Below are 24,460 nucleotides of genomic sequence, written 5' to 3'. Positions count from 1 at the left end.
TCCATGGTTTGTCTAAATCATTTCACACAACTGCCTAGATGATTTTTCAAAAAGAGCATCGCTTTTCTTTTCCGCAGCCTTGTTGAGTCGCTTAATACTCGTTCTCTAAGAAACGCAAGCAGGAGAGTGATTCTTAATAATTATCGGTAGTTACCAGCAGTGTCATTTGCAACAGACGTGCTGTAAAGTGCGCTGTGCTTAGTTTACTTGCTTATGTACGTCTGTTTGGATGTTATAGCTCGTAATTTCCTTACCTTTGCAAGAGCTCACGTGTTGCTTTCAGGGTGTATGTGTAGATACCTTAATAATTATACACTTCAGTGCATCGGTTGGTTTCTCCCTGCAATGAACTGTCTTCCCACAAACAAGTCACAAACTGTACGACCTGTTCTTTTTTTCTATTTTTTTGTACTGTCTTAGCTGCACATTTCGTGGACTATGCCTGTCAGCACAGGCTAACCATTTTGCGTCCACGTGTGCACACTTCAACACCTGACTGCTGCCCAGGGGAATTTAACCATTAATGGCTTACTCATGCCATGTGAACTAGGAGGTATTATTCAACCTAAAAACATACTGCTGCTAATGTCTGTAATTATTGGTCTGCAAAGGAAGTAAATACTGTTCGGTATACTGTCCTTTGTCACCGATAAAAATACCTGCATTTGTACCCATTACATCCAGTACAGGAAAGGACTGTGGTCGTTAATGGACTCGATGGTGGAGCAGAATGTTGTTTGCGAAAAGCTGGAAGCTGTGTTATCAGCTGTCGATCGGCTGCTTACCGCTGTTTTTCTGTGTATAGTGAGTTGCGGATATACACCTTAATTATGAAGTTGTTCTAGCAAGAAGTGAAAGAGTCCGTTGAAATCTCTTTTCGTTAACTTTCACTGCGAATTAATTTGCCCCTCACTACCGATTAGTTAACAATAGATTTCCAGAAAAATAATAGTATTCTCCAGAATGGCTATACTGAAAGGATACACAGGTTTGAGAGGTACAAAACTGATTTAGTTTTCTGTAGAAATCCACTCCGGTGTTGACTCAGTGTCGGTGTACATGTTTGGAGTCTGCTGACTGTGGGGAAATGGCCCAAAAATGTTCAGCAGCTTGAGAATTCTGGTCAAATCAATCAATACGCGATAAGCGTCCACACAGCATATCTTGTGATATGTACGAGTGGTATTTCCTGTTGACACTTCCTGTCTTCATTTCCGGATTCTTCTTCAATGGTGCACAGTTTGTGAGAGCTCTGGATCCTGTTACCCGTAACTGAGTTCGTAACGCACGATCGAACAGTGGCACTCGATCACGGGCTGGTTCGTTAAAAATCTTGCCATTGAAGAAATTTTATTTATCTGTAATCGCTGGAGTGGAAGGAGAGGTACTTCTACTTGCCAGTAGACTTTACGACGACGTTAAATTCCATTGAACATTGGATTGAGGCAAGTGCAAACGTTAACGGGTATCTACTGTCATTTACTGAGTAACGTCGGGCATGAATGTAAAATGATTTCCTCTATCATTTCACAAAAATTGTATAAGTGCCGTCCTTCGAATACATAACACTTTCCTGTAGCACGAAGAAAATCAGTCATTGCGGTTTTGTGAGATCTCAACCCCGACGCCGCTACGCAGCAAGCAATCTGAGAAATATATAGTTAACAGTTCCCTAAGTATATTTCGGATTTCAAGTAGAAATCTTATTGTACGTCTGTTATTGTTGTCATTTTCAGTCTGAAGACTGGTTTGATGCAGTTCTCCTCCCTGTCCTGCACTGTGCAAATCATAATCTCTGCATAACTACTGCAACCTACACACATTCGAACCTGCTTAATGTGTTCGACCCCTAGTCTCCCTTTATAATTTTTGCTGCAGTCGCTACCCCACATTACGATTCCTCAGTCCCAGACAAAATTATACTCGAGAAAAATACCTGTAGAAAAAATTTCTAACATGTTAGATGTTAACAAATGCCCCTGATAGCTTTCTTTCTGTTGGCAGTCTGCATTATATGTTCCTTCTACTTTGGCCATTATCAGTTACTTTGCTGCCCAAATAGTAAAACTCAGTCCCTTAAATAGCTCGTCCAAAGACTCCTTCCCATTACAGTTCACCCCATATTTATTACTGGCTTGCCATCTGAGATCTTAATATTAATAGACGATTTCTTTTTCCTAAGGGTCTCTTCAATTTCCCTAAAGACAGCATGTGTGTCTCTACTAGTCTTGCATGGTTCAACAGCCTTGTATGGTTCAACAGCCTTGTATAGCCTTGTATTAAGCAAAACGTCTAGTTCGTGCGATCAATGGCACCTACCTCTAAATGCAGAAAAGAAGTAAGTTAGTGCAGACGAGTAGGAAAACCGAGCGAGGTGGCGCAGTGGTTAGCACACTGGACTTGCGTTCGGGAGGACGACGGTTCAATCCCGTCTCCAGCCATCCTGATTTAGGTTTTCCGTGATTTCCCTAAATCGTTTCAGGCAAATGCCGGGATGGTTCCTTTGAAAGGGCACGTCCGATTTCCTTCCCCAACCTGAGCTTTCGCTCCGTCTCTAATGACCTCGTTGTCGACGGACGTTAAACACTAACCACCACCACCACCACGAGTAGGAAAAACAATCCCATAATGTTCGAGTACAGCATTAGTAGTGTTCAGCTCGAGACAGTCACTCCGATTAAATATCGGTCGCGAAATGGAAACTACAGAGAAATCCAGAAACGTTTTATTTGCAACAGTTAGGTACACCTTCCACCTACTCCTCTACATAGTCGCCGCTCCAAATTCGAGTTTTGTCGTAGTGTTGTATCAACTTTCCAATATCCTCGTGATAGAAAGCAGCCATCCGTGCTTTCGGTCAGTTATCCGCACTGGTCTGCAGCTCGTTGTCTGTGGAAAAATTTTGTCTTCATAGCCAGCGGTTCTTGGGAGCAGAGATGAGACTCAGGGGGAGTATTGTGGGTGATCAAACACTTCTCATCGGAAACGCTGCAGGAGCATCTTCATTGCCCCTGCAGTGTGCGGCCAAGAATTGACATGAAGAAGGAACTGCTCGACAGTTGTGTTATGTGGGCTGCCTGACTCAGGCGAAATCTCTAACCAGGCCCTCATACTTGGTGGGAGATACTATTCCCTACGCGTCGTTAAGTGCTCACTATTAACTCAGAACTGAAAAGAGCGACTCTACACGATCGACAGGCACACTAGAGACACTGCGCAACACATATGTGCAAAGCTTTACCGGATTCTACCAGTGGTTTCCTTTTTGCGACTGATCGGAACTTACGTTCTGGACAACCCTCGTATCTCGGAGCGACGTTGCAAAGCGATGTCAAACGGACCGAGCACGTGTTGACGGCAGTAGGAAAGGCGAATGATGGACTTCAGCTTACTGGGAGAATTTTAGGAAGGTTTGGTTTATCTGTGAAGGGGTGGGTACTGCTCGAGTACTTGGTATCCACACCATGTCACATTGAAGGAAAGCATCGAAGCAGTCCAGAGGCGGGTTGCTAGATTTGTTACTGAGAGGCTCGAACAACATGCAGGTATTACGGATATGATTCGGGAACTCACATGAGATTCCAGTGAGTGAAGGCGACGTTCTTTTCGACGACCATTATTAGGAAAGTTGGAGAACCGCCTTTTGACGTTGACCGCAGAACGATTCTACTGCCGCCAATGTACATTTTGCGTAAGGACCACGAAGATAAGACAAGGGAATTTAGGGAATGTACAGAGACATATAGATAGTCGTTTTTCCATCGTTCTATTTGCGAGTGGAACAGGAAAGGAAATGACGAGTCGTGCCACAATGTACCCACTGCCATGCACCATACGGTGGCTTGCGAACAATGAATGTGGATATGGATACTGTTATATTTTCTCATTTTGTCACTTAAATTCGACGTCTCGTGTCTAACCCACGAATTTCTAATGGGCCCAGTCTTTTTCCCGTAAGTGCGTCATCTTTCAAAGCTATTCGTTCATCTTCTATTGTTTTTCCTTCCCCTCTTTCCGTCAGACGTTATGTAAAATGCTCCCTTTGAAAATCTCTACCTCTTGTCCTTTCAATTTTTCCAGATTCCATTTTCTTAATTTCCAACCTTTCTGCAATTTCTTCAGTTTTAATCAACGGTTCACAACCAATAAATTACGGTCAGAGTCAGCATCTGCCTCTGAAACTACTTATAAACTGTTGAAGTTTAAAATAGGGTTTTTGAAATCTCTGCCTTATACAGGATGTTCGGTTTAACTGAAGACATTGAAATATCTCAAAAACTACACGCCGGATCAAAAAAATTTATAATTTCAATTTGTTTGTCTCGGAGAGGAATATCCAACGATACCCCGTGTTGGGTGGCAGGAGGCAAATTTCAAATCTTCAGTAGGAACTCCAGTTTATATTTCAGATTACGATTCTCCAGAAAAACTAAATACGTTGTGTCTGAATCATTTTCTTCGTTTCGCCGCAGATGGCGCTGTAAAAAGAGAAATAGAAATGGGTACACAATCGTAATTTACGGCGTGGTACTCAGTGGTCCTTAAATATTCCATGGCCCGTGGGACACCACTTCCATGTTGCAAGGGTCGGACAGCTCAGTATTTGATAAATTCTACTTGAAATCCCATTCGCATCATCCTATCCCTCTGACATATCGAACAGGGTGCTACTCGACGAGCCACAGTGCCGTGGCTCGAGGCGAACGCTACTCTACTTGCAATTAGAATAAGTGTTAAAACGTAGTATTACCAACTACAAAACACTTAGTGATCCGCTTTTCATATGACCGTACACAGATTAGATGTGTTTCTGATGCGGTCAACCATGTCCTCCCTGCCTGTTCGCACTTGCTGTTATACCTTATGCTTCAAATATCCCCATAGAAAGAAATCCGGCGACGTCAAATCTGGCGATCTAGCGGCCCAATTAGTAAGGCCACCTCCGCCGATCCACCAACCAATGTAAACATGGTCTAATATCTCCCCTGCTTCAGTTGCGCAATGCGCTGGGCAACCGTGAGGCTGAAACCACATATGTTATCGAACGTCCAGGCAACATCCTGCAGTATTATCGGTAGTTCCTGTTGCAAAATATCTGATATTCGCGTTCATTCAATGTGTCGTCGATAAAATACGGACCAATGAGATTGCCTCCCATGATGCTACGTTAACCGGCCAAGGATATATCAACTTGCGGTAACCAGTGATGCATGTTATGCCGGTTAACGCTACTATGGTTTGTGAACATAGAGTCATCGGAAAATAGTATCTCCGAAAAGAACATGGTTGTCGTTCGCATTTCTTGTCGTGCCCATTCGAAAAACACCACCTTGTTATGGTAATTGACGCCAAGAAGTTTTTGATGCAGTGACACGTGGTATGGAAGATACGACGATGCAGTATTGTGACAATACTACCTACGTACATACCGGAATCGCGGTGTAATTGCCAGGCTCTTATCCATGGGTTGTGACGTTCTGCCGCTAGTACAACTACATTAGCTTCTCCTGTAACACGTTTGCTTCGTTCCCTTGTGCCAGTCTGACTACTACCATCAGACATAAAGGCGTTCACAACTTTGTAAAAGAACGAACGAGAGCCAGCTTTCTCTGGAAAACGCTCGGCATACAACGCAACAGCAACCTCAACATTTCTTCTACAATCTCCATACAGCAGGATCATTTCAATTGCCGGCCGTGGTGGTCTCGCGGTTCTAGGAGCTCAGTCCGGAGCCGCGCGACTGCTACGGTCGCAGGTTCGAATCCTGCCTCGGGCATGGATGTGTGTGATGTCCTTAGGTTAGTTAGGTTTACGTAGTTCTACGTTCTAGGGGACTGATGACCACAGATGTTAAGTCCCATAGTGCTCAGAGCCATTTTTTTGATCATTTCAATTTTGTCTTCTCTTGTTGCAACATTAATCGCTCAGCTGCACGACTGATCTCCAAACCATACGCTGATATGCAGACAATAAACACTGCGCGAGTATTGTAATATTTAGAGCTGTTATCTGTTCTACGCCTACTCGATACTAGAGCTCCAGGTGCTGTGTACTGCCTGTTACGATACGTCATAGTTTGGTGCACGGCCACGGTGGCGCGTCGAGTAATCGCCTATTCGATATGTGGGAGGAACATAACGTTGTGAATGGGTTTTAGAATTAGAAGTTATTAACTACTGGCCTGTCATAACCATGCAGCATTGGGGTGAGTCACACACGCCATTAGATATTCGAGGGCCACTGAGTAGCATGTCGTAAATTATTATTATGTACCCATTTCAATTCCTCCGATTACAGCTCCTTCTTTGCGGAAACTAAGAAAACGCATTAGATAAAACGTATGTATATTTTGCCGTAGAATCGTAATCTGCAAAAAAAAGCGGCGGTTCCCAAAGAAGATTACGAAGTTGCCCCCCACCACACAAGCACGGGGTACGCTGGCGGGTCGAGTGTGGTATTACTGGATGTCCCCCTCCAAGACAAACAAATTGGAATTATAACTTTTTTTGATCCGATGTGTGATTTTCGAGAAATTTTACTGTCTTTAGTTGAAGTGAACACTCTGTATGTACGGTAATTCTGGAAATTCCCAGTCGTTATCGTGTTGTAAATACTGTGTTTGTGCTACACTCTTGTTTCTAGGAGAGCAAACAGTTGCAACGTAAGTCGTTATAGGGAACTTACAACAATTTTTCGTGGAAAGAAAGAAGATCGTATAGTATTTCCGGTATTTATTCAAAGCCACATCTCTGTTCGGCGCAGAAATCATGGAGCAATTCAACTACATACCACGTTTTGACAGTAAAAATCTCACACTACGTCGATAGACATACCGATTTCCTCTCCTGCTAAAGTTAAAATTGTCTCCCATATGTAAACCACTCGTCTAAAATTGTTTCATGTTTGTAATATATTACCAATGATGGCGGATCGTGTTCTGGACAAGGTTTTCCTTGAACTTAAAAAAAAATTAAATAAAGAGAACCTATACATTGCCGTACATTGGCAATTTTCTCGGCTATTTCCTGGGGTCATGCATATCCGGAACAGACCGGAACACACTAGATAATGGACTGGAACGGATGATTTAGTTTGGATTGTAATGGAAATGAAACGTCAGAGAGCGGGGCAGGTAAATTGGTGAAGGGATGGCGGATGAATAAGGGAAAACAGGAGAATCACGGATGTGTGCGGTTAGAGACTGCAGTGATGGCGGTGATGATAATAATGAAATGATCTATCATATATCTGTCTAAACATACGCTGAGTAGCGTCATCATATGCAAATTCAAGAAATCTAAGACGTAGCGGACGTCTGGATGCAACGTGATGGAACTAGATGGAGCTTAGGAATCAATCGCCGCACAGACAATATAAATTTCATAACTACCCTTTGTTACTGTTTTATTATGATGTTAAACTGTAACCTTATCTCTCGTCGGTCTAAGTAAAACACATGTACGCCCACACTATTAACTAAGGTTATTTTGATTCATTATTTTAGCCAATGTAGTCATTCTAGAACGCCGAGCTTGTGCTGCAAATTGACAACAACTCTAGAAGAAACATCGGTCGGTCCGTATTTCTTCTTAATATATTTAATAGTCCATGAGCTAGCTTCGACGTTAGACTAGAGTCATCATCAGATGATAATATTTACAACAGATTACGACGTAAGCAACTTCCAGGTCATCGCAAACATTGAAAGATGCAGTAGAAATGAGGAAGTTGTACGTAACTTTTTTGCTGGCGTCAGATATTTAGTCATTGGTAGAATATCATAAGACGTAGGAAATAATTCATTGTTTCAGTAGCGTCGGTTAACAGCATCCGGAAAAAGGAGATTCGCCGATAGTGCGTGGTGTTATACCACAGTTTAAAAAAAAAATACTGGTAACTATTCTTAACAGATAACGTTAAAATGTCGTGGCAGATCAAAGTCTCAATGAGTCCAAACACATTTACTAAAGCACGCGGTTTGGGTAGTATGTAAGTTACGTTTATGGGCGCCCGAAATTGAAAAGTGCGACTCTTTGTTCCGTGAGGTGTGAGGTCGCATCCATCTTGAACAGAGGATACATTCCCATATGTGCCACGAACCACAGTATGTCTAAACTATGTTTGCATCAAACTCAAACAATTAGAAAATTGTGTATTTCACCATTACGCCAGACTCAAAATTCTGACACCGATAAAACGAGGGGCCAAATTTAATATCCGAGTGTGGTATTTTCGTTTTAAAAATATCTGTATTGGATACCATTTCTTTATAGAATAGTTCTCGGCTTAATAAATGATTGCTCCTTAAGTGTGATGACTCTTTTTGGAAACCATCTACCAGTAATTACGTGGACTATTCGGAAAGTAAGGTCCCATCGATCGCGATATCTAAACCACTGAGAAAATCGAAAATTTTTCATTCACAATAGTTTTTAGCTATCTCTTTCAACTAATTCTCTACATAGTCATCGCTCCGACTCAGAAATTTGTTTTATCGTTGTATCAACTTTTCAACACTCACGTCATAGAAGGCAACCGCCCGTGCTCTCCACCAATTGTCTACGCTGGTCTACACTACAGCTCGCTGTCTGTGGCGGTTCATGAGAAGAGAGATAAAACTTGGGCGTTGGGGAGGGGGTAGGGGGGGTGGGGGGTGGAGGAACTGGACTAATTACGGATTGTATTGTGAGTGATCAAACACTTCAAATTTAAAACGCTACACGAGCGTTTTCAGTGCCGCTGCAGAAGAAGGAAACGCGTGATAGTTATGTTACGTGGGCTGCATGACATCAGGCAAAATGTCTCAGCAGGCCCTCAAAGTTGGCAGGAGACACTATTTTCTAAGCATCTTTAAGTGCTTACTGTGCGTTCAGAACCAAAAACAGCGACTTGACACGATCGAAGGTCATACTAGAGACACTGACCAACACATCTGTCCAAAGCCTCATGGGATTTTCACTGTGTTTTTCACTCCGCGCCCGATCGGACCTTGCTTTCCGAGTAGTCCTCGTATAATCTGAAGTCCCATAAAGATTTTCACTCTTCATTAACTTATTGCTCCAATGTATCCTTGCAAATAGGAAACTGATCAGCATCAAGCGAGACAGAAGGACGGAAAGCGGGAGGATACAACGAATGGATGGTTGACCAATGAGTTAATCCGTAAACGCCCACCTCCAGACATTTCCTTAACTAGAAGTACGACGGACGCGCAAACATGAATTTCGAAAATATCGTGAGAAGAGCAGTGGGCGGTAACGTGAGTAGTGACGCGTCAATTAATTATGCGGGTGCTACAGATTGTGAGGAACAGCTGATGTTCCGGAGGGGCAGTTAACGGCACACGTCAGCATGCGGGGAGATGGTAATCGGCCCGCGACCTACCCTAACGATGCGGGCGGCACCGTAGGGGTCGCGTGCCTGGCCGCCAATTCCCATGGGGGTTGCTACCCCCACACCAGCTTCGTCCAGCCCCCAGCATACGCGTGTAATCATCCGGCCGCTTCACAGCACTAACTACCCCACTAGGCGGCTTTATTGTTGAGGTAGACGCGGGTCCTCTTACAGCCCACACTTCCTGACCTACGATAACCTACTCACAGGCCGTCGGTGAACGATAATACGTTACAGAAATATAGACAGTGTCTTTATTTGACAGTTTGGTTATTTACGTGCCCTAGTGATCGAGAAGTTATTAATATTTAAAATTTAAGACATGAAAGAATAGTTCAACGGGATGGATAGTAACTTGAAATGAGATTTTAAGATGACAATTAGGAAAAATAAAATAAAGGTAATGGAATGTAGTCGTAATAAATCAGCGGAATCTGAACTAATTAGATGAGGAAATGAGATACTAAAAATCGTAAACGAGTTTTGTTACACATTCTGAGATGAAAAAAGTCATAGCATAGCGATGTATACGTATACAAATAGCGGTAGTATAGTGTATACAAAGTGTATAAGGGCAGTGCACTGGTGATGCTGTCATTTGTACTCAGGCCATTCACGTGAACGACGTGATTAGCTCGCGAAACTAGAAGCGTGGGGCAGTACATTTCGGAAATCGTTAGAGAATTCAACTCTATGTTATCTACAATGTCAAGAATTTGAAGAGAATAACAAATTTCAGGTCTTACTTCTCACCGTAGGCAACGCATTGGCGGACGGCCTGCACGTAACGACCGAGAGCTACTTGTTTGCGTAGAGTTGGCAGTGCTGAGAGACAAGCAGCGCTGCACGAAATAACCGCAGAAATCAATATGGGATGTACGATAAACGCATCCTTTTGGACAGAGCGACAAAATTTGTCGTTGATGGGTTTTGGCAACAGACGATCGACGCGAGTCCTATTGCTAACCTCACGACATCACCTGCAGCGCCTGTCCTGGACTCGTGACCGTATCGGTTGGACACTAAAGGCTGGAAAACCGTGTCCTGGTCAGATGAGTTCCGATTTCAGTTGGTAAGAGCTGGGTAGGGTTCGGATGTGGTGCAGACCCACGAAGTCATGGACCCAGATGGTCAACAAGGCACCGTGCAAGCTGGCGGCGCCTTTGTAGTAGTGTGGGCTGTGTTTATATGTAATGGAAACGATCACTGAATGGAAATGGTTATTTTCAGTTACTTGGAGACCATTTGCAGCCATTCATGGACTTCATGATCCCATACAACGATGGGAATTTTATGGATGATAATGAGCCATGTCACAGGGTCACAGTTCTTCACGATTTATTTGAAATACTTTGTGTACAACTCGAATGAATGATTTCGCCACCCAGATCACCTGACGCGAATCCGTGAATTCTATTGAAAATTGATGGGACATAATCGAGAGGCAGTTCGTGCACAAAATCCTGTTCCGACAACACTTTCGCAATAATGGACAGCTCCAGAGGCAGCATGGCCCAAAATTTCTGCAGGGTACTTCCAACGACTTATTGTAAATGTAAATGTCGTGTGACTAGAGCCTCCCATCGGGTAGACCGTTCGCCGGGTGCAAGTCCTTCGATTTGACGCCACTTCGGCGATTTGCACGTCGATGTTAATGAAATGATGATGATTAGGACAACACAGCACCCAGTCCCTGAGCATAGAAAATCTCCGACCCAGCCAGGATCGAACCCGGGCCCTTAGGATAGACATTCTGTCGCCCTGACCACTTTTTTTTTTAGTGTTTGGTCGTTGCGGACATCACATGACATCCGTTCTAGTTCGTTTGTTGATCCTTCCACTCAGTTTTTTTATTACAGAGGCCAACCAGCTCTCTGACCGAACACGCTGAGCTACCGTGCCTCATCACTCAGCTACCAGGGCTGGACAACGACTTACTGAGTCCATGCAACATCGATTTGCTGCACTACGCCATGCAAAAGGAGGTCCGCCACGATATTAAGAGGTATCCCATGACTTTTGTCTCCTCAGTGTAGGCACGAAATTAATGTTGATGGTAGGTACGAAAGTTATAAAATGGTTCATATGGCTCTGAGCGCTATGGAACTTAACATCTGAGGTCATCAGTCCCCTAGAACTTAGAACTAATTAAACCTAACTAACCTAAGGACATCACGCACAGCCATCTCCAAGGCAGGATTCGAACATGCGTCCGCAGCGGTAGCGCGGTTCCAGACTGAAGCGCCTAGAACCGCTCGGCCACTCAGGCTGGCACAAGAGTCATAAAAAAAGATTAGCTACAGTAAGAAAATAATTTCCGAAAAAAGACAAATTTGTTGGTATCTGGTTAAGAGGTCTTTTCGGACGGTATTGCTCTGGAATATGGCCTTATACGGTAATGTAGCGTGACCCATAAACAGATCAGACAAGAAGAGAGCAGAAGCTTTTGAAATGTGGTGCTACAGAAGAATGATGAAGATAAATACGTAGAGCGGGTAATTAATGAGAAGGTGCTGAATCGATTTGGGGAAAAAGAAATTTATGGCACAAGTGAGTGGTTGCATGACACATCCTGAGACATAGAGGGAGCCTCAGTTTGGTAATGAAGGGAAGTGCAAGGGTTAAAATTTGTTGAGGTAGACCTAGAGCTGAATACAGTAAGCAGGTTCAAATGGCTCTGAGCACTATGCGACTTAATTTCTGAGGTCATCAGTCGCCTAGAACTTAGAACTAATTAAACCTAACTAACCGAAGGACATCACACACATTCATACCCAAGGCAGGATTAGAACCTGCAACCGTAGCGGTCGCTCGACTCCAGACTGTAGCGCCTAGAACCGCACGGCCACTCCGGCCGGCAGTAAGCAGGTTCAAAAGGTGTAGGTTGCTGTAGTTATGCAGTAGTGAAGAGGCTTGTACTTGCGTGGAGAGCTACATCAAACAAAACCGCAAGACCACAACAATAAATGTTTATGTCACAACTTACCCCAACCTTGTTGCTGCCACTAGTAGTGTGTGTCACTTATTCATGTATCCCTATAATATTGGGTCCTTAAGTTATAATCAGGCATCCTTCATCCTTGATCATTAAGTTACTTGTGACGCATTTGTTATAGCAGACTGTCCATTTAGCACGGAAACGAATACTCAGAAATAGTAACTGGAGACGAAGTAATGGTGCGTCTTTGTGAATTTTTTTTTTTTTGTCTACAAAGACGCACCATTCACACACAAAAGAAATACCACATAAAAATGACAACGCAAAAAAGCTAAAGAAGCGTACAGAAAACACACACACACACACACACACACACGCACACACAAAGATAAAACACAAACAAGATTCAAATTTAGCGCCGAACTCTCTAGTGAACAAATGAACATCGACTGGGCTGGGACACACAACAAACCGCGATCATACTGTGTTTTGGCGAGGTGGAAAAGTGTTTTCATCAAGATATTTGTGATAAAACCGGCTATACTTGCGTGTGCATCACTACACGTCAACATAATGCGGGAAATGAGAGTGCTGGCCACGGAAAACTGTAAGTAATAACCGAATATAGGCGCGAAAACATCGCGAGTAACTAAATTACATTCCAGAAGATAGGTTAATTCCCACCAAAAAACGTTCTAAACAACATTGTTTGGTTACAGATGACAAGTTACAACATAAAAAGGATCTGTAAATTTCACATTCATCAAATGTAAAGGTATATACAAAAAAGCGATCGATTGTTTCTACTAAATATTAACATAACCTTACAAACTTCTAACATAAATGTTCATATTACAGTGCAAAATAAAAAGGAAACCCACCGATGATGGCACAGTGGTGCCGAAACATGTTTGGGTGTTAAAGAAAAACGGTGTTTTGCATAACTGGCGGACCTCAAACCCAGTTCTGGAGACACTGGAAGGTTTCAGATAGATTATCTAATGATAAGACACAGATTTTGGAACAGGGTTTTAAACTGTAAGACATTTCCAGGGGCAAATGTGGACTCTTACCACAATCTATTGGTTATCGCCTGTGGAATAAAACTGAGGAAAGGAGATAAGACCTGGATAAACTGAAAGAACCAGAGGTTGTAGAGAGTTTCAGAGAGAGCCTTAAGGAACGGTTGAAAATACCGGGGGGAAGAAATACACTAGAAAAAGAATGAGTAGCTTTCAGAGATGAAATATCGAAGCCAGCAGAGGATCAAGTAAGTAAAAAGACGAGTCCTAGTAGAAACCCTTGGGTAACATAAGAGGTATTGAATTCAGTTGATGAAAGGAGGACATACAAAAATGCAGTGCATGAAGCAGGCAAAAAGTAATACAAACATCACAAAAATGAGATCGACAGGAAGCATAAAATGGCTAAGCAGCGATGGGAAGAGGACATATACAGGGATGTAGAGGCATATACCATTAGGAGTAAGATAAATATTGCCTACAGGAAAACTCAAGAGACTTTGGGGAAAAGAGAACCACTTGTATGAATAGCAAGTGCTCATATGGAAAACCAGTTCTAAGCAAAGAAGGGAAAGCAGAAAGGTGGAAGGAGTACATAGAGTATATAGAGGGTCTATACAAGGGTGATGTACTTGAGGGCAATATTATGGAATTGGAAGAGGACGTAAATGAAGATGAAACGGGAGATATGATACTCCATGAAGAATTTGATAGAGCACTGAAAGACCTAAGTCTAAACAAGGCCCGGGGAGTAGACAACATTCCATTAGAACTACTGACAGCCTTTGGAGAGCCAGGCCTAACAAAACTCTACCATCTGGCGAGCAAGATCTATGAGACAGGCCAAATTCCCTCATACTTCAAGAAGAATATAGTAATTCCATCCCAAAGAAAGCAGGTGTTGACAGATGTAAAAATTGACGATCTATCAGTTTAACAAGTCATAGCTGCAAAATACTAACGCGAATTCTTTACAGATGAATGGAAAACCTGGTAGAAGCCGAACTCGGGGAAGATCAGTTTGGATTCCGTAGAAATATGGGAACACGTGAAGCAATACGACCCTACGAGTTATCTTAGAAGATAGATTAAGAAAAGGCAAATCTACATTTCTAGCATTTGTAGACTTAGAGAAAGCTTTTGTCAGTGTTGACTGGAATACTCGCTTTCAAATTCTGAAGGTGGCAGGAGTCAAATACAGAGAGCAAAGTCTGTTTACAATTTGTACAGAAACCATATGGCAGTTATAAGATTCGACGGCATGAAAGGGAAGCAGGGATTGGAAAGGGAGTGAGACAGGATTGTAGCGTATCCCTGATGTTATTCAACCTGTACATTGAGCAAGCACTAAAGGAAACAAAAGAAAAATTTAGAGTAGGAATTAAGATCCATGGTGAATAAATAAAAACTTTGAGGAATGCGGATGACATTTTATTTCTGTCGGAGACAACAAAGGACCTGGAGCAACATTTGAGCGGAATGGACAGTGTCTTGAAAGGAGGAATAACATGAATATCAAGAAAAGCAAAACTAGGATAATGGAGTGTAGTCGAATTAAGTCAGGTTATGCTGAGGGAATTAGAAGAGGATATAAGATGCTTAAATTAGTAGATAAGTTTTCCTATTTGGGGAGCAAAGTAACTGATGACGGTCGAAGTAGAGAGGATATTAAATGTAGACTGGCAATGGCAAGAAAAGCGTTTCTGAAGAAGAGAAATTTGTTAACATCGAGTATAGACGTACGTGTCAGGAAGCCATATCTGAAAGTATTTATATGGAGTGTAACCATGTATGGAAGTGAAACATGGATGATAAATAGTTTAGACAAGAAGAGAATAGAAACTTTCGAAATATGGTGCTACAGAAGAATGCTGAAGATTAGATGGATAGATCAGGTAACTAATGAGGAGGTACTGAATAGAATTGGGGAGAAAAGGAATTTGTGGCACAACGACTAGAAGAAGGGATCTGTTGGTAGGATACGTCCTGAGGCATCAAGGTATCACCAGTTTGGTATTGGATGGCAGCGTGGAGGATGAAAACATAGAGGGAAACAACCAAGAGATGAATACACCAAGCAGATTCAGAAGAAGCTTGAACAGGAAAGAGTAGCATGGAGAGCTGCGTCAAACGAGTCTCTGGAGTGAAAACCACAACGACAGCAACAACCCTTCGTTCGGGATTGAAACACCACTTTTTTTTTAATTTCTATAATTACTTGAAGTAACATTGAGTATTTGTTAATCTCATTGCGATAAAACAGGATGAGATACTTATTACAGATACTTAAAAGTATCAGACCTGTATTCCAGCACAGTAGCTCGGGAGAATGGTAATGAAGCTGTTACACAAGAAAAAACAGTCTTAACGTCATACGGTATTTTGGAGCAATGTGAAACGAGAGACTCTACTGCAGAACGTCAGAAGAGACGAATGACCAGTACTTAAGAGTGATTATATGCCAACAGAATGTCATACAGAGTGACACGGCGATTCGCAACGTGGAGACACATGAGACAGCGTAGTGATGAACTGTTAGCATTTGCTGAGAGGGTGACAGAGAGAGCTGGCGTTCCTGCGAATGATGGATAGCGGTCCACGTGCCTCGATTTACTTCGGGTCCGTACCGTTAAGGTCTACGACCGACTGGACAAGATTCGTGTGCCGATTATTCGCACAGTGGGCGACCATTCCACTCTGTATTCGTGCAGCCCGTTGAATAGTTGTGTGCTCTGACAACAGTCGTTTGCAAATACCCTCAGCCGACTTTAATGCTCGTTTTCACGATAGAGAACTTACAAAATGATCTAATCAGCTACGCTGTTACTATCACGACTTAACTGGCCGTGAGAATTCATTAGACAAGTGCACGGGCACTAACGCGGGCCAATAGCCACCAACGAAACTTAACAAACCAGTTCGCGCCTGTTGATTTATACTTTGTGTCTTTTTCAAGCGGAATAGACTTTTTTGTTTTTGCCTGTTTAGCTGTCTGTTATGAAATAGCGAAATGAAAGAGAGATTACTCGAAAAAAGTATGTACACTGTTCACGATTTCAAAAATAATCACCGTAACTGCTAATACGTTACCTCACTGTGAGACAAGACGGTCCTTGCCTTCAAAAAAAATGTTTGCAGTTACCTGCCGGTCGAAGCGTGCACCTCTTCGTTCGATGCAAAAACCCGCAAGGCTCCAAAAGTACGGAAATCGCATGAGGAGAGATTTCACACACATTTGAACATTTTTGATAAACGTATTAACAATTATGGAGATTACTTTTCAAATAATAAACAGTTTACTTACATTTTTTCCATCCCTCTCGTTTTCATATGACTGCCCTTTATAAATTATTAGACAGTGTGCCGCAATAACATCCGTTCACTACGAATTTACTCTGTTGTACAGAACTTAAGGACGGAATACCTTTCGCATTATGTGTCCCTGCCGGTAACACTGCTCGATGAAACCTAAACCATAAAAAGGAAGAACCGCTACAGCATAGTACAGAAGGTAACTGAAATAAATACCGAATGAGGCAGAAATTACACTTTGAAACAAATACAGAATTACACTGAAGTCACGGCGAATTACGACTGTTCCCTGGACATGTTCTCAATAGAGTGAGTAATCACCATGGACAGTAAATCATGCACTTCAACTCGCTCTCATGCTGGTCACAAGACTGATAAAAGGTTCTTGTGTTAGAGGGTTTGCCGCGCGGGATTAGCCGAGAGGTCGGGGCGCTGCAGACATGGACTGTGCGGCTGGTCCCGGCGGAGGTTCGAGTCCTCCCTCGGGCATGGGTGTTTGTGTTTGTCCTTAGGATAATTTAGGTCAAGTAGTGAATAAGCTTAGGGACTGATGACCTTACCAGTTAAGTTCCGTAAGATTTGACACACATTATTCGTTAGAGGGTTCCATTCCTCGACTGGCGGGGTTGATGACTGCCGGATGTTCATTATTACATATGGACTTGCTGCGACACGCCTCCCCAAAGTATCTCACCGGTTCTTAATAGACTTCACGTCCGGGGTACGTTCCAAGAGCTTCTCCACTTACACTGTTCAATACGGTGTTCGTTGTCATCCGCATAAATGTATCAGGGCCGAATGCACTCCCGAAAAGACGTACATGGGTAAGGAGTACAGTGTAACAATAACGTTGACCGACGAAAGTACGATGTTCAAATTTTTGGCTGTCAGTACGCCCATGCAACATTATGCCTCTCCAGAGCATAACACCTGGACCACGTTCGACACTGTTCCTGGGTCCATTAAGTGTTCCAACCTCTCTCCCAGTGAGGATACGTCCTGAATCACTACTCATATTCGATCTTCTATCACCCAAGAATAGCCCACGACGCTCCACACCTCACTGATCCGGCCCAAAGCTCTTGGTGCCATCGCAAGTATTGCCACAGATAGCCAGCGTGGACGGGACACAACGTACTGGTCGTCAGGCACAGACACCACACCCTTTGCAGTCGCCGTGCCACTGTGGATCATGAAAATGTGTGCCTTGCCGTCTTGTTAGACTACTGGCCATTAAAATTACCACACCACGAAGATGACGTGCTACACACGCGAAATTTAACCGACAGGAAGAAGATGCTGTGATATGCAAATGATTAGCTTTTCAGGGCATTCACACAAGGTTGGCGCCGGTAGCGGCACCTACAACGTGCTCACATGAGGAAAGTTTCCAACCGATTTCTCATACACAAACAGCAGTTGAACGGTGTTGCCTGGTGAAATGTTGTTGAGATGCCTCGTGTAAGGAGGAGGAATGCGTACCATCACGTTTCCGACTTTGATGAAGGTCGGATTGTAGCCTAACGCGATTGCGGTTTATCGTATCGCGACATTGCTGCTCGTTTTGGTCGAGATCCAATGACTGTTAGCGGAATATGGAATCGGTGGGTTCAGCAGGGTAATACGGAACGCCGTGTTGGATCCCATCGGCCTCGTATCACTAGCAGTCGAGATGACATGCATCTTATCCGCATCGCTGTAGCGGATCGTGCAGCCATGTCTCGATAACTGAGTCAACAGATGGGGACGTTTGCAAGACAACAACCATCTGCACGAACAGTTCGATGACGTTTGCAGCAGCATGGACTATCAGCTCGGAGACCATGGCTGCGGTTAGCCTTGACGCTGCATCAGAGACAGGAGCGCCTGCGATGGTGTACTCAACGACGAACCTGGGTGCACGAATGGCAAAACGTCATTTTTTCGGATGAATCCAGGTTCTGTTTACAGCATCATGTTAGTCGCATCCGTGTTTGGCGATATCGCAGTGAACGCACATTGGAAGCGTGTATTCGTGACCGTCATACTAGCGTATCAGCCGGCATCATGGTATGGGATGCCACCGGTTACACGTCTCGGTCACCTCTTGTTCGCATTGACGGTACTTTGAACAGTGGACGTTACATTTCAGATGTGTTACGACCCGTGGATCTATCCTTCATTCGATCCCTGCGAAATCCAACATTTCAGCAAAATAATGCGCGACCGCATGTTGCAGGTCCTGTACGGCCTTTCTGGATACAGAAAATGTTCAACTCCTGCCCTGGCCAGCACATTCTCAAGATCTCTCACCAACTGAAAATGTCTGGTCAATGGTGGCTGAGCAATTGGCTCGTCTCAATACACCAGGCACTACTCTTGATGAACTGTGTTATCGTGTTGAAGCTGTATGGGCAGCTGTACCTGTACACGCCATCCAAGCTCTGTTTGACTCAATGCTTAGGCGTATCAAGGCCGTTATTATGGCCAGAGGTGGTTGTTCTGGGTGCTGATTTCTCAGGATCCATCCCCCCAAACTGCTTGAAAATGTAATCACATTTCAGTTCAAGTATAATATATTTGTCCAATTAATACCCGTTTATCATCTGCATTTCTTCTTGGTGTAGCAATTTTAATGGCCAGAGTGTAAATGTGGCTGCAATTGTACCGCTGTTTACTTGGGTCCCTTCTTGCGTGCTGTACAATGTAACGTCATCTGCTATTGCAGTTGACCGCGGTCTACCACTCCTTTCCTTCGGACAGCAGTCTCTGTAGTTCGGAACGGGCCCCATGCACGTGAAACAGTGCTGTGAGCAGTACCAAACTCGAGGGCTGCACGCGTCACACTTGTACTTCTTCCAATTTGCCCTTTGATTTTTATCATTCCGTGGATCAATCTGTAAAAACGGAACCCTTGTAGGTTCGCTTTGTCATCCGTCTCTCTATCTGTCTGTCAGACTGTTAAGAACCCATTTCCTCAGGAACTGGTAGACGTATCAAATTTAAATTTCTGTCAGATATTTAAGTCTGTTGTACCTTGGTCGTTTAAAAATTTATAGCATATAAGTCCTTTCAATCAAAAGATATGATCATTTATGTCACATGTTTTGATACGCGAAAGCTCACTCATCAAAACCATAGGATGCTTGCCGTTGACATAGAATCATGAAGTTTGGCAAGAAGCAAGGTTTTACAGTACAGGTAAAGTAAAAAATCTGAAATTATTGATTTGTAATTATATGAGATGAAAAATATATTTTGCCTTTTGAACATTTATTGCATTTACCACTCGTCAAAAACAAATAAAAAAAGTAAATTGTAGTCACGTTTTAGTAAGTAAATAAAAAAGGTTTTATTATACGTTCTCTCTCTGCACATATAAATTGAAATCTCCTGCTCATTTCTTTTTTGTATGCTCGGGATAGTCTGAGGAACTAATGTAGAGATTTTGATATCGTCTTGGAATTCTCAAGACCATTACGTTGCTAGTATCGATATCGATGACAGACAAAAATGGTTGAGATTCTAGATTCTCAGGATTGTATATATATATATTCTCGATTCTCAGGATTTTATATATATATATATATATATATATATATATATATATATATATATATATATATATATATATATATATATATATATATATATATGGCACTACTGTCACGCTGATCTCATGCCATGTGGCGTCCAGTTTTCTGTGCACAACTGGCAGACCCCAGAGAATATGCTCCCTCACTGTAATTCATTTGCACTGAGTAGTTGATGTGTAACGTGAGTTTATCTACCTCGTGCTTCAGTTTTGCAAGGCCGTGTACACTGAGGTAGCAAAAGTCATAGGATAGTGATATTCACAAATACGCATGGCTTTGGCATCGCGTACATAAGACGTAAAAGGGCAGTGCATTGGCGGAGCTGTCGTTTTGTACTCAGGTGATTCAATCGAAAAGAACTCCGACGTGATTATGCCCGCACGACGATAACGAGCAGACTTTGAACGCGGAGTGGTAGTTGGAGCTATACACACGGGTTATTCCATTTCCGAAATTGTTAGTGAATTCAATATTCCGAGATCCACAGCGTCAGGAATGTGCCGAGAATACCACATTTCAGGCATTGCCACTCACCACGGACAGTAGTCTCCGGCAATCTTCACTTACGGGCCGAGAGCAGCGGAGTTTGTGTAGAGTTGTCAGTGCTAACAGACAAGCAACACTGCGTAAATAACCGCATAAATCAATACGACTGACGTATCCGTTAGACATCGCCTCTCTCGGGCTCGTGACCATATCCGTTGGACCTTCCACGACTGGAAAGCCACGGTCCGGTCGGATGAGACCTAATATCAGTTGATAAGAGCAGATGATAAGGTTAGAGTGTATCGCAGCCCCCACGAAGTCATGGGCGCAAGTTGTCGGCAAGGAATTGAGCAAGCTAGAAGTGTGGCTCCATAATTTTATGGACAGTGTTTACGTGGAATGGACTGGGTCCTTTGTTCGAAATGAACGGAATCATTGACTGGAAATGGCTATGTCCAGCTACTTGGACGCCATTTGCAGTTATTCATGGACTTCACGTTCCCAAGAAACTATTTCAGCGGGACACAGTTGTTCGAGACTTGTTTGAAGGAATGAGATGATCTATGACCCGAAAGATTTGGCGACCCAGATAACCCGACGCGTATCCCATCGAACATTTGTGGGACATAATACAGACGTCAGTTCGTGCAAAAAATCCTGCACTGACAGCAATTTCGCAATTATGGAGGACTATAGAGGCAATAAGGCACAATATTTCTGCAGGGGACTTCCAAAGACTAGTTCATTCCAAGTCACGTCGAGTTTCTGCACTAAGTCGTGCAAAAAGAGGTCCGACTCGACATCATGAAGTATCCCATGACTTTTGTCACCTCAATATACACTGCTAAACTGCCAGAACGTTGCAGTCTCCCTGTATAAAGGCTTCCAGGGGCAACATAATTTGATTTTCAACATTTCGTATAATTTTCGACTGAATTTAAAAATTTGAAGTATTGATTAATAAAATTCTTTTCCGGGCTATTATGCCGTGGTCTGATGGATTTCGCATTGTAACCCAACGTTTCGTCCCTATCTGCGGAGGACATCTTCAAGGGGGTTCGTGGCTTCTGTTAACTTCCGAAACACACACTGTCTCACTACTGACTGCAGCAAATTTTTGTTTTCGCGTGCTCCCGCGCATAGGCGTGACGTCACATGTTTTGAATACGCGAGCGCAATTGGCCGTTGTCGGTTGCCGCCGTCCGCTGTTGCTATCATCCCATGGCGGAAGACTGGCACACATCTTCTTCAGCACCGGCATCCAGATGTCATTCAATTTCACGCCCTCCTCCTTCCTATTAAAATTCCTGGGGTGTTTCATAATCTCTATAGCCTCTCTGTGAAGCCTTTCATGATATCCGCTTGTGGCTGCCAGTACTTGAGTTCTATCAAAATAAATGTGGTGGTCTCCTGACTGCAAAGCGTTTCCGCAACAGCTGATCTATCAATCTCTCCCCTTCTACAATTGCCCTTGTGCTCTTCTAGTCGTTTTTTTACCGTTCTTTTTGTGGTACCCACATATACCTCCCCACAACTACACGGGATCCTGTAAACTCCTGCTTTTTCTAGCGGTTTACGAGCATCCTTAGCCAATCTCAGGTGTTCTTGTATCTTCCGGGTAGGTTTGTAAATCACCGCGATATTCCGTTTTTTCAATATTTTCCCTGTGCGGTCAGTGACGTCCTTAATAAAAGGCAGGAAAACTTTCGATTTTGCAAGCGCTTGTGCATTGCTATGATTTTCACGCGGCGGTCTTAACGCTCTTTTTATCTCAGCAGCCGAGTAACCATTCCTGAGTAATGCATCAGTGAGGTGTTCCAGTTCCGTTTCAAGCAGCCCAGGTTCACAGATGTTCCTCGCTCTATCCGCCAACGTTTTTATTATGCCTCGCTTTTGTTGTGGGTGGTGGTTCGAATCCCGGTGTAGATAACGATCCGTGTGCGTGGGTTTCCGGTAAACTGTATGGCCTAAGCTACCATCCTGTTTCTTGTAAACTAGCACATCCAGAAAATTTAGTCTCCCTTCTGCCTCCTCCTCCATGGTAAACTGAATCTTCGGATTAATACCGTTTAGATGTTTGTGAAAACGGCCTAGTTCCTCTCTTCCATGCCTCCACAACACAAACATATCATCTACGTAGCGGAACCAGATATTCGGTTTTTTGTTGGCAGTTTCTAGAGCCTGCGCCTCGAATTTTTCCATGAAAAAGTTAGCTATAACCGGGCTTAAGGGGCTCCCCATTGCCACGCCATCAGTCTGTTCGTAGAACTCATCGTTCCATTTGAAATATGTGGTCGTAAGGCAATATTTAAATAGTTCTGCAATGTCGGGAGGAAAAATTCTATTCAGCTGTTGCAACACCTCATTGAGAGGAACCATAGTAAATAGCGATGCCACATCGAAACTGACTAACATGTCCTCCGGCTGGACCACTATGCCGCTTAATTTACTGATGAAATGTGCAGAATTCTTGATATAGGAGTCCGATCGTCCCACATGCGGCCGTAATAGCGTTGTCAAAAACTTGGCAATAGAATAGGTGGGCGAACCAATGGCACTCACTATAGGTCTCAGAGGAACAAGTTGTTTATGAACCTTCGGCAAGCCATAGAGTCTTGGTGGCAGCGCAACTGAATTGAACAGACTTTTCTGAACGTTCTGTTCGATAGAGGACAACGAAACGTTGGGTTACAATGCGAAATCCATCAGACCACGGCATAATAGCCCGGAAAAGAATTTTATTAATCATGACAGTTCCGGCCGTGAAAGTTTACATTTTACATTTGAAGTATTATCATAAACTACTCATTAACAGGTTTGAGTTTACATTTAATGCCAAGTAAACGAAAACACAACGGTACAGGTGAGCCGCTGTTAATCAGACACCATTACTGGATATCCAGCTGGAACACACTTGCCGAATAACTGGCACCACACAGGGAAGCCGTACCGTACACAGCATGCAGACAAGCTCCACACACCCCCCACACAGTGAGATGATCAATGGCCGATCTCCCACTACTATATAACGATCTTGATTGTTCCAGGAATGCAGCGGCTGCAGAAAACTGGGGTACATCGCCATCGCTTGCCACGGTAATGATGCATGATACCCATACTAACAAATCCAACCTTGCATGAACTGTCGCAGCTAGTAAGCCACTACTGCTCTTGCTACCCATCCCACTGGAGCAGAGGTTTTTTTCCCACGGCACGACCCTTAGCACTTTTTTCCCTCTGCTCTTCAAATTGCTACCCTCGCTCGCGCTTCGTCCACTATCTATCACCTGATGGACAGTGTTATGCGTAGTCTTTCCCAGACGCACGGATAACATCACAGCCCAGCATCCTGTGATCCACCTATTAGATAACTAACATGTTGACGGAGGTGAGAGTGGAACTTTTGGTCTGGTCACCACGTTGGTGCGGGCGTGGAGGGGCCCCATCTCTCTTTTAAAACATTTAAAGCTTATAACAATAAGTCACGAATTAAAGACAAAAACTGTATATATTTCTTGAGGGTGTGAAGAACCATGCTTTAGGCGTGGCGTCTCTGACTAGTAATACATATGTCCTGAGTACCAGGTTCGAATACCGGCACTGCTTAAATCTTGAATAAAAATCACCAGCAACGGCGGCGCAAGACTTCCGGCATAAGAAATCACTGTGATCTGTCGACAGCCTTGTCCAAGAACGCGGAGGAGCAGACAGAGGTTCAGGGCTCTCTCTTGCCA

The sequence above is a fragment of the Schistocerca gregaria genome, chromosome 3 (assembly GCF_023897955.1).
Source record: "Schistocerca gregaria isolate iqSchGreg1 chromosome 3, iqSchGreg1.2, whole genome shotgun sequence".
Taxonomy (NCBI): Eukaryota; Metazoa; Arthropoda; class Insecta; order Orthoptera; family Acrididae; genus Schistocerca; species Schistocerca gregaria.
Note: the sequence above shows the minus strand (reverse complement) of the source record.